Source organism: Euleptes europaea, chromosome 1 (genome assembly GCF_029931775.1).
Source record: "Euleptes europaea isolate rEulEur1 chromosome 1, rEulEur1.hap1, whole genome shotgun sequence".
Classification (NCBI taxonomy): Eukaryota; Metazoa; Chordata; class Lepidosauria; order Squamata; family Sphaerodactylidae; genus Euleptes; species Euleptes europaea.
Genome location: NC_079312.1, coordinates 172,252,869 through 172,271,106, shown reverse-complemented (window position 1 = coordinate 172,271,106; position 18,238 = coordinate 172,252,869). Strand labels below are relative to the sequence as shown.

The 18,238-nt window shown below is 47.5% G+C and overlaps 1 protein-coding gene across 3 annotated transcripts in view; it reads right to left on the bottom strand.

Annotated features, from left to right (window-relative positions):
- Positions 1-18,238, bottom strand: part of OLFM2 (olfactomedin 2) — a 240,665-nt gene that overhangs the window by 51,566 nt on the left and 170,861 nt on the right. The gene's annotated exons all lie outside the window — the stretch shown is intronic.

The window sequence follows — 18,238 nt, the reverse complement described above, 5'->3', positions numbered from 1 at the left end:
ATACACATGAGGGGTCGTGGCTCAGTGGTAGAACATCTGCTTGGCATGCAGAAGATCCCAGGTTCAATCCCCGGCATCTCCAGTTAAAGGGACTAGGCAGATAGGTGGTGTGAAAGACCTCTCCTTGAGACCCTGGAGAGCCGCCGCTGGTCTGAGTAGACAATACTGACTCTGATGGACCAAGGGTCTGATTCAGTATAAGGGAGCTTCATGTGTTCACACACAAACTTGCCTGAGCCAGCTCCTTGGTCCATCAAGGGCGGCATGGTCTACTCAGACTGGCCACAGCTCTCCAGGGTCTCAGGCAGACATCTTTCACATCGCCTACTGCCCGATCCTTTAACTGGAGATAGCGGGGATTGAACCTGGGACCTTCTGCATGCCAAGAAGGATGCTCTACTACTGAGCCACAGCCCCTCCCTCCTGAAGACTACACCCTGATTACTAATTTATTTATGTATTTATTTATTTTATTCCATTTGTACCCCGCTCTATTTCCCGGCCAAGGCCGGCCTCCGAGAGGCTAACAATAAATAATCCAGTACATAAAATTCAGCAGGACAATATGCTAAAATCAATAAAAAGTTATTAACAGTTATAAACAACGAACCATTAAAACGTAATTATACTAATTGCTGCCGTTAATAGAACACTAGGCCACAGAGTCCAATGGGGGGCAATAAGGATCCCCACCATAATCAATAAGATTAAAGGTGTTTCCATGCATTTATTTTCTACATCTGTGACCCAAGACATTAATTACAGTCAAGTCAAGTCATGTTTATTAAGGCCATAGGCCGTTACAATTTGAAACAAAATAACAATGTAACAACAGGTTTATTACTTAAGGGAGACTCAAACCGGCTTACAATCACCTTCCCTTCCCCTCCCCACAACAGACACCCTGTGAGGTAGGTGAGGCTGAGAGAGTGTGACTAGCCCAAGGTCACCCAGCTGGCTTCATGTGGAGGAGTAGGGAAACAAATCCCGTTCACCAGATTAGCCTCCACCACTCGTGTGGAGGAGTGGGGGAATCAAATCCGGTTCTCCAGATCAGAGTCCACCGTTCTAAACCACCGCTCTTAACCACTACACCACGCTGGCCTTGTTTTGTTTAAGTCACTGGGGTTAGAAGGGTATAACGGTGCTTAGGGCTGGCCAGTAGAGTACCAACTGCTATGAGTTAAGGGTCTGTTTTGTCAGATGCATGATATTATCCTCAGTCGGTGCATACAAACACACACATAAGTATAGAGGGGGGGAAATTAAAGCAGTAGAACCCTATGACCCCGGAATGGTCATTCATTTCCCACATGGGTCCCCGCATGTTTTCTTACAACAGTGGACCACTTCATGTATCTGACGAAACAGGGTATCATCCCCTGAAAGCTGTGGCTGCCATCAATGGGTGACTTTTCAAGATGCCACAAGATACCATCAATGGGTGACTTCTCAAGATGCCACAAGATCCTGAGGCTGCTCCTCAGGAGAGACACAGATAGACCTGAGATGTATCGACCAGTGGCAGTTCTCTGCCAAACTACTGATGGATGTATTCCTACTCTGGTAGAGGTTGATTGATGTTAGATGACATTTGGAAGAGCCAGTACCACCATTGGGCTAGTCACACTCTCTCAGCTCCACCTACCTCACAGGGTGTCTGTTGTGCGGAGGGGAAGGGAAGGTGATTGTAAGCCGGTTTGATTCTTCCTTAAGTGGTAGAGAAAGTCAGCATATTAAAAACCAACTCTTCTTCTTCTTCTTTTTCTTCTTCTTCTTCTTCTCCCCCCCATTTCCTCTAGTCCAAAGCTTCTTAAACTGTGGGCCACAACCCCATATGGGGTTGTGTAACTGAATGTGGCGGTCACAAAATTTTAAAATAAATGGTGAAATTATATGTATACCAAAGAATTGTTTTAAAATAAATTTCTTTATGATTTATTATCAGTAAATGTTTGAGTTGTATACCTATTTTATATACCTATATTCCCGGGGTCGCGTAAAAATTTATCCGGTGAAAAGGGTTCGCGAGCAGAAAAGTTTTAAGAAGCCCTGCTCTAGGATACCTAAAAAAAGCCAACAATGTGGGTATTTCTGGGAGTAGACTGGAGTTAGTTCAGTCTTCACAGATAGAATGCCCTTCTGAACAGCAGACTATTCTGCCTTTACCAACATGTTGCAAAGGAAAGGACTATGGGCATCTGCCGGCTTCTCCAAGCCAACACGAACAACAGGAGCTAGGCCACTCTGAAACGGTACCATGGACAGCTCTAAAGCAGGGGTGGGGAACCTTTTTTCCACCAAGGGCCATTTGGATATTTGTAACATTATTCGCAGGCCATTCCCTACTTCCGCTCCCAGCCCTCTTGTAGTACAGCGGGAGTACGTTTCTCCATGTCCCGGGTGGGAAAGGGTTAACACAGTTTCTTGGGCGGTCCTAGCAGCTCCATAGCTAACAACTCTTCTACAAGGGGGGTTCCTTTTCTTGGCAAAACAAACTCACATCTGCCTTGAATAGAGGCTATTCCTGTCCGCGGGAGGGGGCGGATCGCCAGTCTTAAATCCTTCTGAGCTAGAGATCTGCCAAGACCCATGAAGGGCCAGACCAAATGACTTCGCGGACCTTATACAGCCCCTGGGCCTGATGTTCCCCACCCCTGCTCTAAAGCAAAGTAAAAAGGTAAAGGTCCCCTGTGCAAGCACCGGGTCATTCCTGACCCATGGGGTGACATCGCATCTCGACGTTTACTAGGCAGACTTTGTTTAAGGGGTGGCTTGCCAGTGCCTTCCCCAGTCGTCTTCCCTTTACCCCCAGCAAGATGGGTCCTCATTTGACCGACCTCGGAAGGATGGAAGGCTGAGTCAACCTCGAGCCAGCTACTGAAACTGACTTCCGTTGGGATCGAACTCAGGTTGCGAGCAGAGCTTAGACTGCAGCACTGAAGCTTACCACTCTGCGCCACGGGGCGCTTCTAAAGCAAAGTACTTGGCCATTAACGCATTGCAAGGTTTTCAATTTGGTTCTCCCTGTGTTTGTTTTTTAAATATATATATTATTCATTTTTAACATAAAATAATATAACACAAACATACATTCCATTCACCCACAGGCTGGGCTTCTTCCAGGGTTATTGCTTAACAATTCTTGTAGTCCCAAAGCATCGTCCTCTTAGTAGTTATACAGTTCCTCTATTCTATTTGCACTATGATATTATATAATATTTCTTAGTTAGATTTTTAAAGTTATAATATCTATCTGAGATTTCTGCTATATTTGTATTGACAACACAATTTCCCTCTCCTTTAACTATTCCTCCCAAGAATCATTTATTCTGCTATATACACCAACATATATTGTTACTGTTCTCCCTGTTGTGTCTCACGATTTTCAATTGCACGTTCAAAAAATTGACTGCATGGGACAAGGAAGAAGGCATGGTGGTAGGAGCCGCCGCCAGCTGGAGGGAAGCCTGCCAAGGGGGCACAGAAGAGGAGCCTAAAGGAGCCGCCTCTCCGTTGGCTCTGAGCTCCTCTGCCCTGCAGGCCTCCGGCTTGGAAGAGTCCCGGAGGCGATGGTTGAGGCGAGGAGAGAGACAGCCAAGGGGGCGGGGAGACTCTTAAGGGAAGAAAGTAGAGTCGACCCATGCATGCACATGCACCAGGAAGCCCTCAATGTTGCAGCAATACTTGACTTTAAATTTGGAAAACAAGGGATTGGTAAAACAGGTAAAGTATCACTAGGAAGTGGGTTGGTCCCGCTGCAGTCCATGCATTTGGCCAAGGGACATTGGCTACATTCCAGGAAGAATCATAGAATCATAGAGTTGGAAGGGACCACCAGGGTCATCTAGTCCAACCCCCTGCACAATGCAGGAAACTCACAACTACCTCCCCCACACACACCCAGTGCCCAAAAGATGGCCAAGATACCACCCCCATTCATCATCTGCTCAAGTTCATAGAATCAGCATTGCTGACAGATGGCCATCTAGCCTCTGCTTAAAAACCTCAAGGGAAGGAGAGCTCACCACCTCCCGAGGAAGCCTGTTCCACTGAGGAACTGCTCTAACTGTTAGAAAATTCTTCCTAATGTCTAGATGGAAATTCTTCTGATTTAATTTTAACCCATTGGTTCTGGTCCGACCTTCTGGGGTAACAGAAAACAACTTTCCTCTATGTGACAGCCCTTCAAGTACTTGAAGATGGTTATCATATCCCCTCTCAGTCTTCTCCTTTTAAGGCTAAACATACCCAGATCCTTCAACTTTTCTTCACAGGACTTGGTCTCCAGACCCCTCGCCATCTTTGTTGCCCTCCTCTGGACATGTTCCAGCTTGTCTACATCTTTCTTAAATTGTGGTGCCCCAAACTGAACACAATACTCTGAATCACAAGACAAAATACCCACGCGCTAATGCCCACTTGTCTGCCTCAGTCTTCCTCTTCCTCTTTAGCATTTATGCACAGCTTTACAACGTCCCAACCATTTCACACTCATGACTGCAGGAACCTTACAACAGCAATAACCTTACAATAGCCCAGTAAGGCTGGTGTGTTGATAACCGGAATGCGGGAAGCTCTTTTTTTGTGGGTGGAAATTGGAAATAAGGAGTTTAAAAAAAAACTCTATTGATTTTTTTTTTGTAAGCTGTTGAGAAGGTTTGTTGTACGTCGTTTATGGATGTAAAATTGAAATTTATTCATATCAAATATTTAAAGGCCCGCTTTTCTTCTAGAGATCAGGGCCCCCAGATGGAAAACAACATCTAATTTAGAAATAATGGAACACAATTAAAACATGCAACACAGCCAGCAACAGAATAAAAGTGTGCCAATAAAATACTGCAGTTGCGTTCCTTTGTGTGAGTGTAAAGTGCCATTAAGTCACAGCCAAATTATGACAACTCCAGCAAGGGGATTTCAAGGCAAGTGAGAAGCAGAGGTGGTTTGCCATTGCCTTCCTAGGTGGTTTTCCTCTCAAGTACTGACACTGCTGAACTTCCGATATCCGATGAGACCGGGCTGTAATGCACCACCTTCCCTCCCTGAAGCCCCTTTGTGTGTGTAAAGTGCTGTCAAGTCGCAGCCGACTTATGGTGACCCCTTTTGGGGCTTTCATGGCAAGAGACTAACAGAGGTGGTTTGCCAGTGCCTTCCTCTGCACAGCAACCCTGGTCTTCCTTGGTGGTCTCCCATCCAAATACTAACCAGGGCAGACCCTGCTTAGCTTCTGAGATCTGACGAGATCAGGCTAGCCTGGGCCATCCAGGTCAGGGTTGAAGCCCCTTTACAACTCCCGAAAAGCCACATTGAAATGTTCTTGTCTCACAGTCTCTTCTGGAGTCCATCAGTGAAGAGGGCTTTCAGACACCACCATAAAGGCTGTTCCATAAAGCCAGCATAGTGCAGAGGTTAAGAACAAGATTTGGAGCGGTGGACTCTGATCTGGAGAACCGGGTTTGAATCCCCACTCCTCCACTTGAGCAGCAGACGCCAATCTGGGGAACTGGGTTGGTTTCCCCACTCCTCCACATGAAGCCAGCTGGGGGACCTTGGGCAAGTCCCACTCTCTCAACCCCACCTACCTCACAGGGTGTCTATTGTGGGGAGGGGGAGGGAAGGGGATTGCAAGCTGGTTTGATTCTTTTTTAAGTGGCAGAGAAAGTCAGCATATTAAAAATCAACTCTTCTTCTCCTTCCATAAAGTGCGGCTGTAACCAGATAAACCTAGGGATTAGGGCTGACAGGTTTCCCCAGCCCCTGGTGGAAGATGGCGGGGGGTAGGTTCCAAGAACCAGGTTGGGAGATTTGGGGGGGGGGATCTTGGGGACAGCAGGGACCTCTGTGGGGCACAATGCCATGAAGTCCACTTTCCATAGCATCCATTCTTTCCAGGAGAACTGACCTCCGTAGTCTGGAGACGAGCTGTAATTCCAGGGGATCCCCAGCTCCCACCTCGAGGCTGAAATCCTTACTGGGGATGGGTCACAGCAGTCCACCCCACATGGGCATATGAAGCCAGGCCCTTGGTCCATCAAGGTCAGTGGTGTCTCCACTGGCTGGCAACGGCTCTCCAGGGTCTCAGGCAGAGGTCTTCCACATCACCTCCTACCTGACCCTTTCACCTGGAGATGCCAGGGATTGAACCTGGGATCTTCTGCATGCCAAGCAGATGCTCTGCCACTGAGCCACTGAATCCTAGTGCATGAGGGAACATCAAGAAGATATGGGTTCTTATAGGGAGAAACGATCCTTCATGTATGTGGGTTGCTGATCATGATGGGTTTTTTAGAAGAAGAAGAAGAAGAAGAAGAAGAAGAAGAAGAAGAAGAAGAAGAAGAAGAGGAAGAGGAAGAGGAGGAAGAAGAAGAGTTGGTTTTTATATGCCGACTTTCTCTACCACTTAAGGAAGAATCAAACTGGCTTACAATCACCTTCCATTCCCCTCCCCACAACAGACACCCTGTGAGGTAGGTGGGGCTGAGAGAGCTGCAACTTGCCCAAGGTCACCCAGCTGGCTTCGTGTGTAGGAGTGGGGAAACAAATCCAGTCCATCGGATTAACGTCCACCACTCATGTGGAGGAGTGGGGAATCAAACCCGGTTCTCCAGATGAGACTCCACTGCTCCAAACCACTGCTCTTAACCACTACGCCATGCTGGCTCTCTTTTAGGAAAGTTGACTGATACAGAAATGGTGGTAATGTGTAGTGGGAGAAACACCTGCATATTTAATGTAATCAGAAAGATCATATGTGTCTATGGTCTGCATTGAATTATTTTCCTCTCCACAGAGCTACTGCGGCCTGCCCCTGTGCATTTAGCATTACAAAGCAGGACATCTTTCCAGGGCAACCAGCAGGGCTCTCATGATAGCCCAAACCCCAATACTTCTCATTTTAGAAACGACCTCACATTAGGACAACCTAGTTCCTGAAACTTTTGAGCTTCTAGTGCTTCTTGGAGCAGGGACACTGGGGTGTGGGGGGGAGGTAGTTGTGAATTTCCTGCATTGTGCGGGGGGTGGATGGAATAGATAACCCTGGAGGTCCCTTCCAACTGCATGATTCTACTATGCTACCCATCCCAATCATTATGTCAGAAGCCTGCTTACTTTCACCACTGATTTGTACTGTACAGGTTGGGTGGCATAGTGTTTACAATGTGGGACTAGGATCAGGGAGACCCAGGTTCGAATCCCCGCTCGCACAGATGGTCTCTGGAGGCAAGCTCGGCCGTCTCCAAAAGGTATATTAGGAAGGGGGTTTACTCACAAGCACACACGGCACTGAATAGTGTGATATTGACAACCATGTACCCACACCACTACATGTCGGTTCTCCACCAAATCCTTCTGATCATAAATCAAATCATTCAGAAGGGCCTGAAGCATTACCGATTTCAAAAGCTTCCCAATTACAAGGAAAATAGAAGGTATAAAACAATGTCTTACAAAATGAACTTCAATTTCTAAGAACGATGGCCGAGAAAGTCAATTTCTGTTCATTAAGGGCTTCAATTAAATAAGGGGGGAAAGAAATATAAAACTTAGTACCTAAGGTGATTAATGAATTGGTTCAAATCAATTGGTTTAAATAATTCTGAGGTTAAAGCATTCCTGTGGAAACATCCCATTAAGAATTAACAAGAAAGGAGGTTGCGGCTGCAATCCTAAGAACCCTTTTCTGGGAGTAAGGCCCACAGACTATAACAAGTTACTTCTGAATAGACCTGCGTGTCTACTTGGAAGTAAGTCCCATTTTATTCTCTATAGGATTTACTCCCAGGAAAGGGTCCTTAGGGCTGCAACCTATAAAAACTAGATTTCCAGCCACAGTCAACCAAAATTTTTGGTCATTCTGGCAAGGCAGCCCCACAATTACCAGGATCGCGTTTAGTCTCGCCCAGTGGTTTTCTAGTCTTGTCTGAGTTCAGAAAAGACCGCTTGGCCATCAGATTTAACCAACCAAAACCACACTTTTGACAAAAAGGGCGCCTTAGCTTCCCAGAATAAATTGAAATGGATTCTGAAGCTCGGAACCTGAGGTTTCCAACTCCAGGTTGGGAAATCCCTGGAGATTTGGGGGTTGGAATCTGAGGAGGACAGGATTTGAGGAGGGGAAGGACCTTAGAAACCAACAAGATTTTCGGGGGTATGAGCTTTCGAGATTCAAAGCTCCCTTCGTCAGATACAAGTAGGAACGGAGATCCTTCAGTCCTTACCTCCCAGGAAGAGCATAAGAGGTGAGGTACTGGATCAGACTGAGATCCATCAAGTCCAGCAGTCTGTTCACACAGTGGCCAACCAGGTGCCTCTAGGAAGCCCACAAACAAGACGACTGCAGCAGCACCACCCTGCCTGTGTTCCACAGCACCTTATAGAACAGGCATGCTCCTCTGAGACTGGAGGGAATAGGTATGCATCAGGACTAGTATCCATTTTGACTAGTATCCATGGATAGCCCTCTCCTCCATGAACATCTCCCCTCCCCTCTTCAAGCCTTCCAGATTGGCAGCCATTACCACATCCTGGGGCAGGGAGTTCCACTTGCCTTGAAACCTCCTTGCTGGGGTCATAAGAACATAAGAACATAAGAAAAGCCATGCCTGATCAGACCAAGGCCCATCAAGTCCAGCAGTCTGTTCACGCGGTGGCCAACCAGGTGCCTCTAGGAAGCCCCCAAACAAGACGACTGCAGCAGCATTGTCCTGCCTGTGTTACTCAGCACCTGATATAATAGGCATGCTCCTCTGATCCTGGAGAGAATAGGTATGCATCATGACTAGTAGCCATGGATAGCCCTCTCCTCCATGGACATGTCCGCTCCCCTCTTCAAGCCTTCCAGGTTGGCAGCCATCACCACATCCTGGGGCAGGGAGTTCCACAATTTAACTATGCCTTGTGAGCAGAAATACTTTCTTTCATCTGTTTGGAATCTCTCACCCTCCAGCTTTGGCAGATGACCCCACATTCTAGTATTATGAGAGAGGGAGAAAAGCTTCTTCCTGTCCCCTCTCTGTCCACTCAGGGAGGGGTGGTGGGAGAGGTAATTTCAACGTCTCACTTTTTAGGCTAAAGAGGTCTCTCCCAGTGATCAAAGAGGCCTACTGCCCTGCCCGATCATACCCTTTCCTGCCCTTTATGTACACTTTCTCCAATATGAGGTCGCAAACAGTACATAGACAGATGGAGAGAACTAATATATATGAAAATGAAGACAAGCCAGGTCTACCCATCCACATATTCTTCAGTCCCTCGGCTGAATTACAAACCGGATTGCTCCGCGTTCCCGGTTCGGTGGGCGTACGACGAAGCCTTTCCTTCGGGGAGCTGAGCCGGAACCCACAGTATGGAGTGCCAGCTGGGATGCCGGCGCCTTTCCCCTGCTTTGTGCCCATGAAATATGGATGATAATAATGCGAGTGGAATACGTTGAATGCTGATGAGAGCAAGGGGAAGGGGGAGAAGCATGCCAGGCAAGCTCCCTTTTAGAAAACAGGGTGCCAGAAGCATGGAAGAGTCCAGAATGTAACCGGGTGGCCCTCAAGGAAATGTTTTTTCCTGCACTTGGATCAGGGACAGAGCAAGTTTTGAAGACATAAGGACATAAGAAAGGCCATGCTAGATCAGACCAAGGCCCATCGAGTCTGGCAGTCTGTTCCCACAGTGGCCAACCTGGTGCCTCTAGAAAGCCCACAAACAAGACGACTGCAGCAGCACCATCCTGCCTGTGTTCCACAGCACCTAATATAATAGGCATGCTCCTCTGATCCTGGAGAGAATAGGGATGCATCATGACTAGTATTCATTTTGACTAGTAGCCATGGATAGCCCTATCATAAGAACATAAGAAAAGCCATTCTGGATCGGGCCAAGACCCATCAAGTCCAGCAGTCTGTTCACACAGTGGCCAACCGGGTGCCTCTAGGAAACTCACAAGCAAGACGACTGACGCAGCATATCCTGCCTGTGCTCCAAAGCACCTAATATAACAGGCACACTCCTCTGATCTTGGAGAGAATAGGTATGCATAAGGAACAGTATCCATTTTGACTAGTATCCATGGATAGCCCTCTCCTCCATGAACATCTCCACTCCCCTCTTCAAGCCTTCCAGGCTGGCAGCCATCACCACATCCTGGGGCAGGGAGTTCCACTTGCCTTGAAAGACCCTTGCTGGGGTCATAAGAACATAAGAAAAGCCCTGCTGGATCAGACCAAGGCCCATCAAGTCCAGCAATCTGTTCACACAGTGGCCAACCGAGTGCCTCCTGGAAACTCACAAGCAAGATGACTGCAGCAGCATTGTCCTGTCTGTGTTCCACAGCACCTAATATATTTGGCATGCTCCTCTGAACTGGGAGAGAATAGGTATCCATCAGGACTAGTATCCATTTTGACAAGTAGCCTTGGATAGCCCTCTCCTCCATGAACATGTCCTCTCCCTTCTTCAAGCCTTCCAAGTTGGCAGCCATCGCCACATCCTGGGGCAGGGAGTTCCACAATTTAACTATGCCACTGCTTTCCTGGTATAGGTGTCCTAGTCTCTTTGGGGGGGGGGTGCGGGTGTGTGTCTCCCATCCAAGTATCGCTCCTGCTTAGCTCCCCAGCTCTGACGAGATTGGACTAGGCTTACATGTATATTCTATTTATAAACAACACACATTGTCTTTTTTGTTGTCAAGTCGCAGCTAACTTACGACAACCCCATAGGGTTTTCAAGGCAAGAGATGTTCAGAGGCGGTTCGCCATGGCCTGCCTCTGCGTAGTGACCTGGGACTTCCTAGGTGACCTGCAGCGACCTGGGACTTCCCACCCAAGTACTGACCAGTGCTGACCCTGCTTAGCTTCCGAGATCTGATGAGATTGGGCTAGCCTGAGCTGTCCAAGTCAGGACGACGTTGTGTTACATATTACCATACACCCTGCCTAACCTACCTCACAGGGCTGTTGTGAGGATAAGTTGGCAAAAAGGAGAATGGCACAAGCAGCTTTGGGCCCCCTTTGGAGAGAAAGGGAGGGTATAAATGAAGTAAATAAAGAAATATAAAGGGATAGTAGGGGGGGCTGAAGGATGTGTAGTGGAGGGGAAAGGTTACCTCCCTACCATGGTCTCCCACTTCCTCCCTTCTAGCTCTGCCTAATTGTGTGCATTAAGCTGCCCAACTATGCATTTTCATCCTCCCTGTGTGTGTGTTAAGTGCCGACAAGTTGTTTCCGACTCATGGCGACCGTATGAATCAACATCCTCCAAAATGTCCTATCTTTGACAGCCTTGCTCAGGTCTTGCAAATTGAGGGCCGTGGCTTCCTTCATAGAGTCCATCCATCTCTTGTTGGGTCTTCCTCTTTTCCTGCTGCCCTCAACTTTTCCTAGCATGACTGTCTTTTCTAGTGACTCTTGTCTTCTCATAGTGTGACCAAAATATGATAGCCTCAGTTTAGTCATTTTAGCTTCTAGGGTCAGTTCAGGCTTGATTTGATCTATAACCCACTGATTTGTTTTTTTGGCAGTCCAGGGTATCCGTAACACTCTCCTCCAACACCACATTTCAAAAGAATCTACTTTCTTCCTGTCAGCTTTCTTCATTGTCCAGCTTTCACACCCATACATAGTAATAGGGAATACGATGGCATGAATTAACATGATCTCAGTGGCCAGTGACACATCCTTACACTTCAGAATCTTTTCTAGCTCCTTCATGGCTGCCCTTCCCAGCCTCAATCTCCTTCTGATTTCTTGGCTGCAGTCTCCCTTTTGGTGGATGATGGAGCCGAGGAATAGGAAGTCTTCAACAATTTCAATTTCCTCATTGTCAACTTAAAGTTGTGTAATTCTTGATGCTCAGCTGGAGTCCTGCTTTGGCACTTTCTCTTTTAACTTTCAGCAGTAATCATTTCAAGTCCTCGCTATTTTCTGCCAGTAATGTAGTATCATCGGCATATATCAAATTGTTAATGTTCCTCCCCCCAATTTTCACTCCACCTTCATCTAAATCTAATCCTCCCTCCCCTCAGCTAATTCCCTACCTTTTGTGTGTGTGGATATTTTCATGCTTTTATTCTTTTCTGTTTGCAACGTCTGTGCATGCAGTCACTGCAGAGAAGCTCCCCATTTGCTTTTACACCTATCGCACTCACACTTCATTAATCCACTAGAGGGAGACAGTGCAAGAAACAACAGAATAAAACAGAATAAAAGCTGTACAAAAATGTTCACAAGGGCCATTAATGCATGGCTGTTCCTTCGGGGTCACGCCGGGGCTTTGCTTTGATTATAGATGCATTTTCCGACGGTCAAAGGTCGCCTCGCTCTCCCCCGCATTTCCGCGCATTTTGCCCTCCTTTTCTGGATCCGTATTTAGGCAGCATCCAGAAAATGCGGGGAAGCGCAAGGGGAGAGCGAGGCGACCTCTGACGGCCGAGAAATGCAGGCATAATCAAAGCACCGCCCCGAAGAAGTCGGCCGGGTGAACGGGAGGAATGCATAAATGGCCTAGAAATAAATCAGACATCGCTTTCAACAGCTGGAGGATCAACTGCTGCGAGGGAGGGCAGGCCCTGACCTGGATGGCCCAGGCTAGCCCGATCTCATCAGATCTCATCAGCTAGGCAAGGCCCACCCGGGTTAGAACTTGGATGGAAGACCTGCAAGGAAGTCCAGGGTTGCTACACAGAGGCAGACAATGGCAAACCACCTCTGAACCTCTCTTGTCCTGAAAAGCCAACGGGGTCGCCATACATTGGCTGTCGCTTGACGGCACTCTCCCGTCACTAAGTAGCGCAGCCACAAGGAAAGGGGATCGATTCTCCATGATCAGAACAATTATTTATTTATTATTTTCCATCGATATCTCACCCTCCCTAGCCGAAGCCAGGCTCAGGGTGGGTAACAACTTTAAAACCGGCCAACAGGCCCAATAGCATTCATTAAAAAACTCTACAACAATCATTAAAACATTCTTAGCTAATCATTTCAACCAATAGATGATGCCCAAGATGAAGAAAAAGAAGAAAAGAGTTGGTTTTTTATATGCTGACTTTCTCTACCACTTAAGGAAGAATCAAACTGGCTTCCAATCACCTTCCCTTCCCCTCCCCACAACAGGCACCCTAGGAGGTAGGTGAGGCTGAGAGAGTGTGACTAGCCCAGGGACACCCAGCTGGCTTCATGTGTAGGAGTGGGGAAAGCAGGTTCCTTTGAAATGTGGTGTTGAAGGAGAGTTTTATGGATACCATGGACCACCAAAGATAAAAGGTAAAGATCCCCTGTGCAAGCACCGGGTCATTCCTGACCCATGGGGTGACGTCACATCCCGATATTTACTAGGCAGACTTTGTTTCCAAGGTGGTTTTGCCAGTGCCTTCCCCAGTCATCTACACTTTACCCCCAGCAAGCTGGGTACTCATTTTACCGACCTCGGAAGGATGGAAGGCTGAGTCAACCTTGAGCAGGCTACCTGAAACCAACCTCTGTCGGGATCGAACTCAGGTTGTGAGCAGAGCTTTTGACTGCAGTACTGCAGCATTCCACTCTGTGCCACGGGGCTCCTTGGACCGCCAAAAGAGTCGAGTTAACAGAGGAACAGGAAAACCCGGACATTGCGAGGGCTGGCAGCGAGGTGATCTCTAACAGAGGGGAAACTCATGCGTAACTCCAAGGAACAGCCGAGACAGTGAGTGAAAGTAAACCCGCATAAATGACCTTAGTCATATTTCTCCCATTGAAAGCAACAAGAAAAGTTAGTCGTGAGGGCCATCTTTCCCTAGGATGAATAAATTGTTTCGGGTGACCTTGGAGATGTTGATATTAACAGCTTAGGCATTCAACATTTCGACAAACATTAGGGCCATCTCCACGGTCCTCTCCTAACCACTTGATCCCCGAGGTGGTAAAAATCAGCAGTAACTTCCCTTCCCTCCGACAATAACTGACAAGTCCCTTTTTGTCATTTGAGATCCAGGCCAAGCTTTGCAGCTGCTTTGGTTTGAGATCCCGCCAAAGGTGCCCAGTGTTCTGCCAAAGGAGGAGAGGAATCAAAACGGGGACGACAGCCGTCACATCTCCACATCGATCCCAGTCAAGCTGCTTATGCATAAATTCGGGGAATTGGCTTTTCATTTTGAAATGGTAATCTCATCTGGGTCTTTCGCCAAAGAATGAAAGGAAGCTAGCTCCAGACAACTTTGCCGATAGAAGATCTGGCTTGCTGATAGGAGAGCCAGCGTGGCGTAGTGGAGGACTCTGATCTGGAGAACTGGGATTGATTCCCCACTCCTCCACATGAGTGGCGGAGGCTAATCTGGTGAACTGGATTTGTTTCCCCACCCCTCCACATGAAGCCATCTGGGTGACCTTGGGCTAGTCACAGCTCTCTCAGCCCCACCTACCTCACAGGGTGTCTGTTGTGGGCAGGGGAAGGGAAGGTGATTGTAAGCTTGTTTGATTTTTCCTTAAGTGGTTGAGAAAATCGACATATAAAAACCAACTCTTCTTCTTCTTCTTCTTCAGTGTAGTGTCGTGGTTAAAATCAGTGGTTTGGAGTGCTGAACTCTAATCTAGAGAACCGGGCTTGATTCCCCTCTCCTCCACATGAATGGCGGAGGCTAATCTGGTGAACTGGGTTGGTTTCCCCACTCCTACACATAAAGCCAGCTGGGTAACCCTGGGCTAGTCACAGCTCTCTTAGAGCTCTCTCAGCCCCACCTACCTCACTGGGTGTCTGTTGTTGGGAGGGGAAAGGAAGATGATTGTAAGCCGGTTTGATTCTTTCTTAAGTGGTAGAGAAAATAGGCATATCAAGACCAACTCTTCTTCTTCTTCTTCTTCTTTCTTCCCAATGTTCTTCTTCTAAACAATGTTGTCACCAAAGCCAAGTAGCCCCTATAGCACTGGCAGAGCTAGTGGGGCTCCACTCTGCTCTTGGCCCTCCTTTGAAATGCAACAGTCGGTCCACCCCGGTCCTGTTACCTCCAGCCAGCACAGGTGAAGAAGGCAACCCAAAAGACTTGGATACCTGAAGAACCCAGGACTGTATTACTCACAAGCATCCGTTTGTTTCTCATCTCATTGCGTGCGGCAATTGTCTGTAGCCCCAGTTAAGAGTCGCCGCGCAGAGATATTGCCAAATGCAATTTGCTTGCTCAATGGCTGTGTGTGGTGTCTCAACTGGCGCGTCAGTCAACCGTGCGAGTTCCAGCTGAACAAACAGCCAGGAGAGTCAGTTCTTAGTTGCGGCACTGTGGGAATTGGAGGCAATCCCTTAGAAAAGCCACCTTTCCCTTTGGAGTCTGCGTCTATACAGAAATAGTGGTAAGTTTAGAGAAATATCCCAACAGCCTTTTAAGAGTGAAAAAATAACTTGACTAATCTGACCAATAGATCCCAGTTAAGAAGAAGAGTTGGTTTTTAGATGCCGCCTTCTCTACCACTTAAGGAAGACTCAAACCGGCTTACAATCCCCTTCCCTTCCCCTGCCCACAACAGACACCCTGTGAGGTAGGTGGGGCTGAGAGAGCGTGACTAGCCCAATGTCACCCAGCTGGCTTCATGTGGAGGGGTGGGGAAACAAATCCTGTTCACCAGATTAGAGTCCGCCTCTCATGTGGAGGAGTGGGGAATCAAACCAAGTTCTCCAGATCAGAGTCCACCTCTCCAAACCACAGCTCTTCACCACTATACCACGCTGGTGTATTGTAAGTCATACTGTAACCTGCAGCCATTGTTATATGATCTCATTTTTAATATATAAGTATGTATGAAATAATGTTTTATTGTTGTTCAGGGTAGCCCAATCTTGTTAGATCTTGGAGGCTAAGCAGGATCAGCCCTGGTTAATATTTGGATGGGAGACCTCCAAGGCACACCAGGGTCGTGACATGGAGGCAGGCAATGGCAAACCACCTCTGAATGTCTCTTGCCTTGTAAACTGTACAGGGTCGCCATAAGTTGGCTATGTCTTGATGGAAATAAATAAATAAATGTACAGGTACAACTTCACCAGGATGACATTTGGGTTCTTTAAAGCCGAAGGCAGCAGGAAACAAGGAAGACCCAACAGGAGATGGATCGACTCAATCCAGGAAGCCACGGCCCTCGGTTTGCAAGACCTGAGCAAGGCTGTTAATGAGAGGATGTTTTGGAGGACATTGATTCATAGGGTCACCATGAGTCGGAAGCGACTTGGCAGCACTTAACACACACGCACACATTATTGTGGACATATTTATGGTACAAGGAGAAGCACATATGAGAACTGTGGATGCGACCCTCAGTTGGGTTGCAGAAGCCCATCGGGAGGGTCACAAGCCCCTAGAGAGCTGCCATTTTGGGGGGCTGTGGTTTGGAAAGACCACACTGTTAATGGGCAAGTGCAGACAGCAAGGTTACTCCACTTCCTGCCTCTCTTTGCATCACATAAACAGGAGAGTGGGGTGAGTCCATTTGGTAGAACAAAGGATTCCTCCATTACCTGGACCCACAACACCATTCATGGAACGCCCAGAGTCTCACACAGTGGAGCCCTGTAACCATGACATTCCACAACCTTCATCCCATTGCCTTGACGGCGAGATCATGTCCTTTGTGGGGTATGCACAAAACAACACACTCAGTCAGAGCTAAGAACAGAAGAAAAGCCATGCTGGATCAGACCAAGGCCCATCAAGGCCAGCAGTCTGTTCACACAATGGCCAGCCAGGTGCCTCTAGGAAGCCCACAAGCAAGACGACTGCAGCAGCATTATCCTGCCTGTAATCCATAGCACCTAATATAATGGGCATGCTCCTCTGAGACTGGAGAGAATAGATATGCATCATGACTAGTATCCATTTTGACCAGTAACCATGGATAGCCCTCTCCACCATGAACTTGTCCCCTCCCTTCTTAAAGCCTTCCAAGTTGGCATCCATCACCACATCCTGGGGCAGCAAGTTCCACAATTAACTATGTTATGTGTGAACATAAGAAAAGCCATGCTGGTCAGACCAGGGTCCATCAAGTCCAGCAGTCTGTTCACACAGTGGCCAACCAGGGGCCTCTAGGAAGCCCACACACAAGACAACTGCAGCAGCATTATCCTTCCTGTGTACTCCTGCACCTAACATAATGGGCATGCTCCTCTGATGCTGGAGAGAATAGGTATGCATCATGGCTAGTATTCATTTTGAGTAGGAGCCATGGATAGCCCTATCATAAGAACATAAGAAAGGCCCTGCTGGATCAGACCAAGGTCCATCAAGTCCAGCAGTCTGTTCACACAGTGGTCAACCAAGCACTTCTGCATAGGAAGAAACAAACTGCTATGCCTTACTAAGCCAGGCAAAAACCTACCTTCAATGGGTATTCTCGTCCTTGCTTGCAAAGATCTCAAAGGACCTTGCAGTGTGCAGTCCCTTCCTCTGTACCTAGCTCATAAGAATATAAGAGAAGCCCAAGGTCCATCAAGTCCGGCAGACTGTTCACACAGTGGCCAACCAGGTGCCTCTAGAAAGCCCACAAACAAGACAACAGCAGCAGCATTATCCTGCCTGTGTTCCAAAGCATCTAATATAATAGGCATGCTCATCTGATCCTAAAAAGCTAACTAACACTTAAATGGAAGGAGTCAAAGTAGTCCCCTGTTTGGAGAAATATCATTTAGAAGAATAAAGGATCCGTTATTGCATTCAAGAGAGGAGCAGAGTGAGAACCAACAGCTGGGAGAGGAAGCTGGATGGTTTCCAATTCACGAGAACGACACAAATTAATAGCAAGGGTGATTAACCATTGGTGGAAGCTGCCAAGAAAGCAGGGAACTTTCCATCCATTGCTACCCCTAAATCGAGACAAAATACCCCTGCAAAAGGGCAGCCAAGAGAGCTCATCCAATTCTTCCCATTGTATAATAAATCCTGACAGATGTTTGTCTAACTAAATGAGAAGCCACTTCATATTTGGGCAGCTGGAAAAAAAATCGTGTTATCCTCATCGATTTCCTTACCCCTCTACGTGGTTCACTGTGAGTGCCTGAGGGATTATTTTGATTTTCCTCAGTGTGCTTTCGGCTCCCTGAAAACCACCCAGGTAATTGGCTTCCTGCGACCATCACGAGTAAAGTTGCTCATGTCCTACCAGCCCTGAACAGACTGGGCGAATCAGCTCCTCTTATCACCACCTCTTGATCCTGATAAACCAGGAGTCCCCAGTCTTGCTGAACTGGTGGATGCCTCAGGAATTTAGAGAACAGGTTCTGGGCGCCA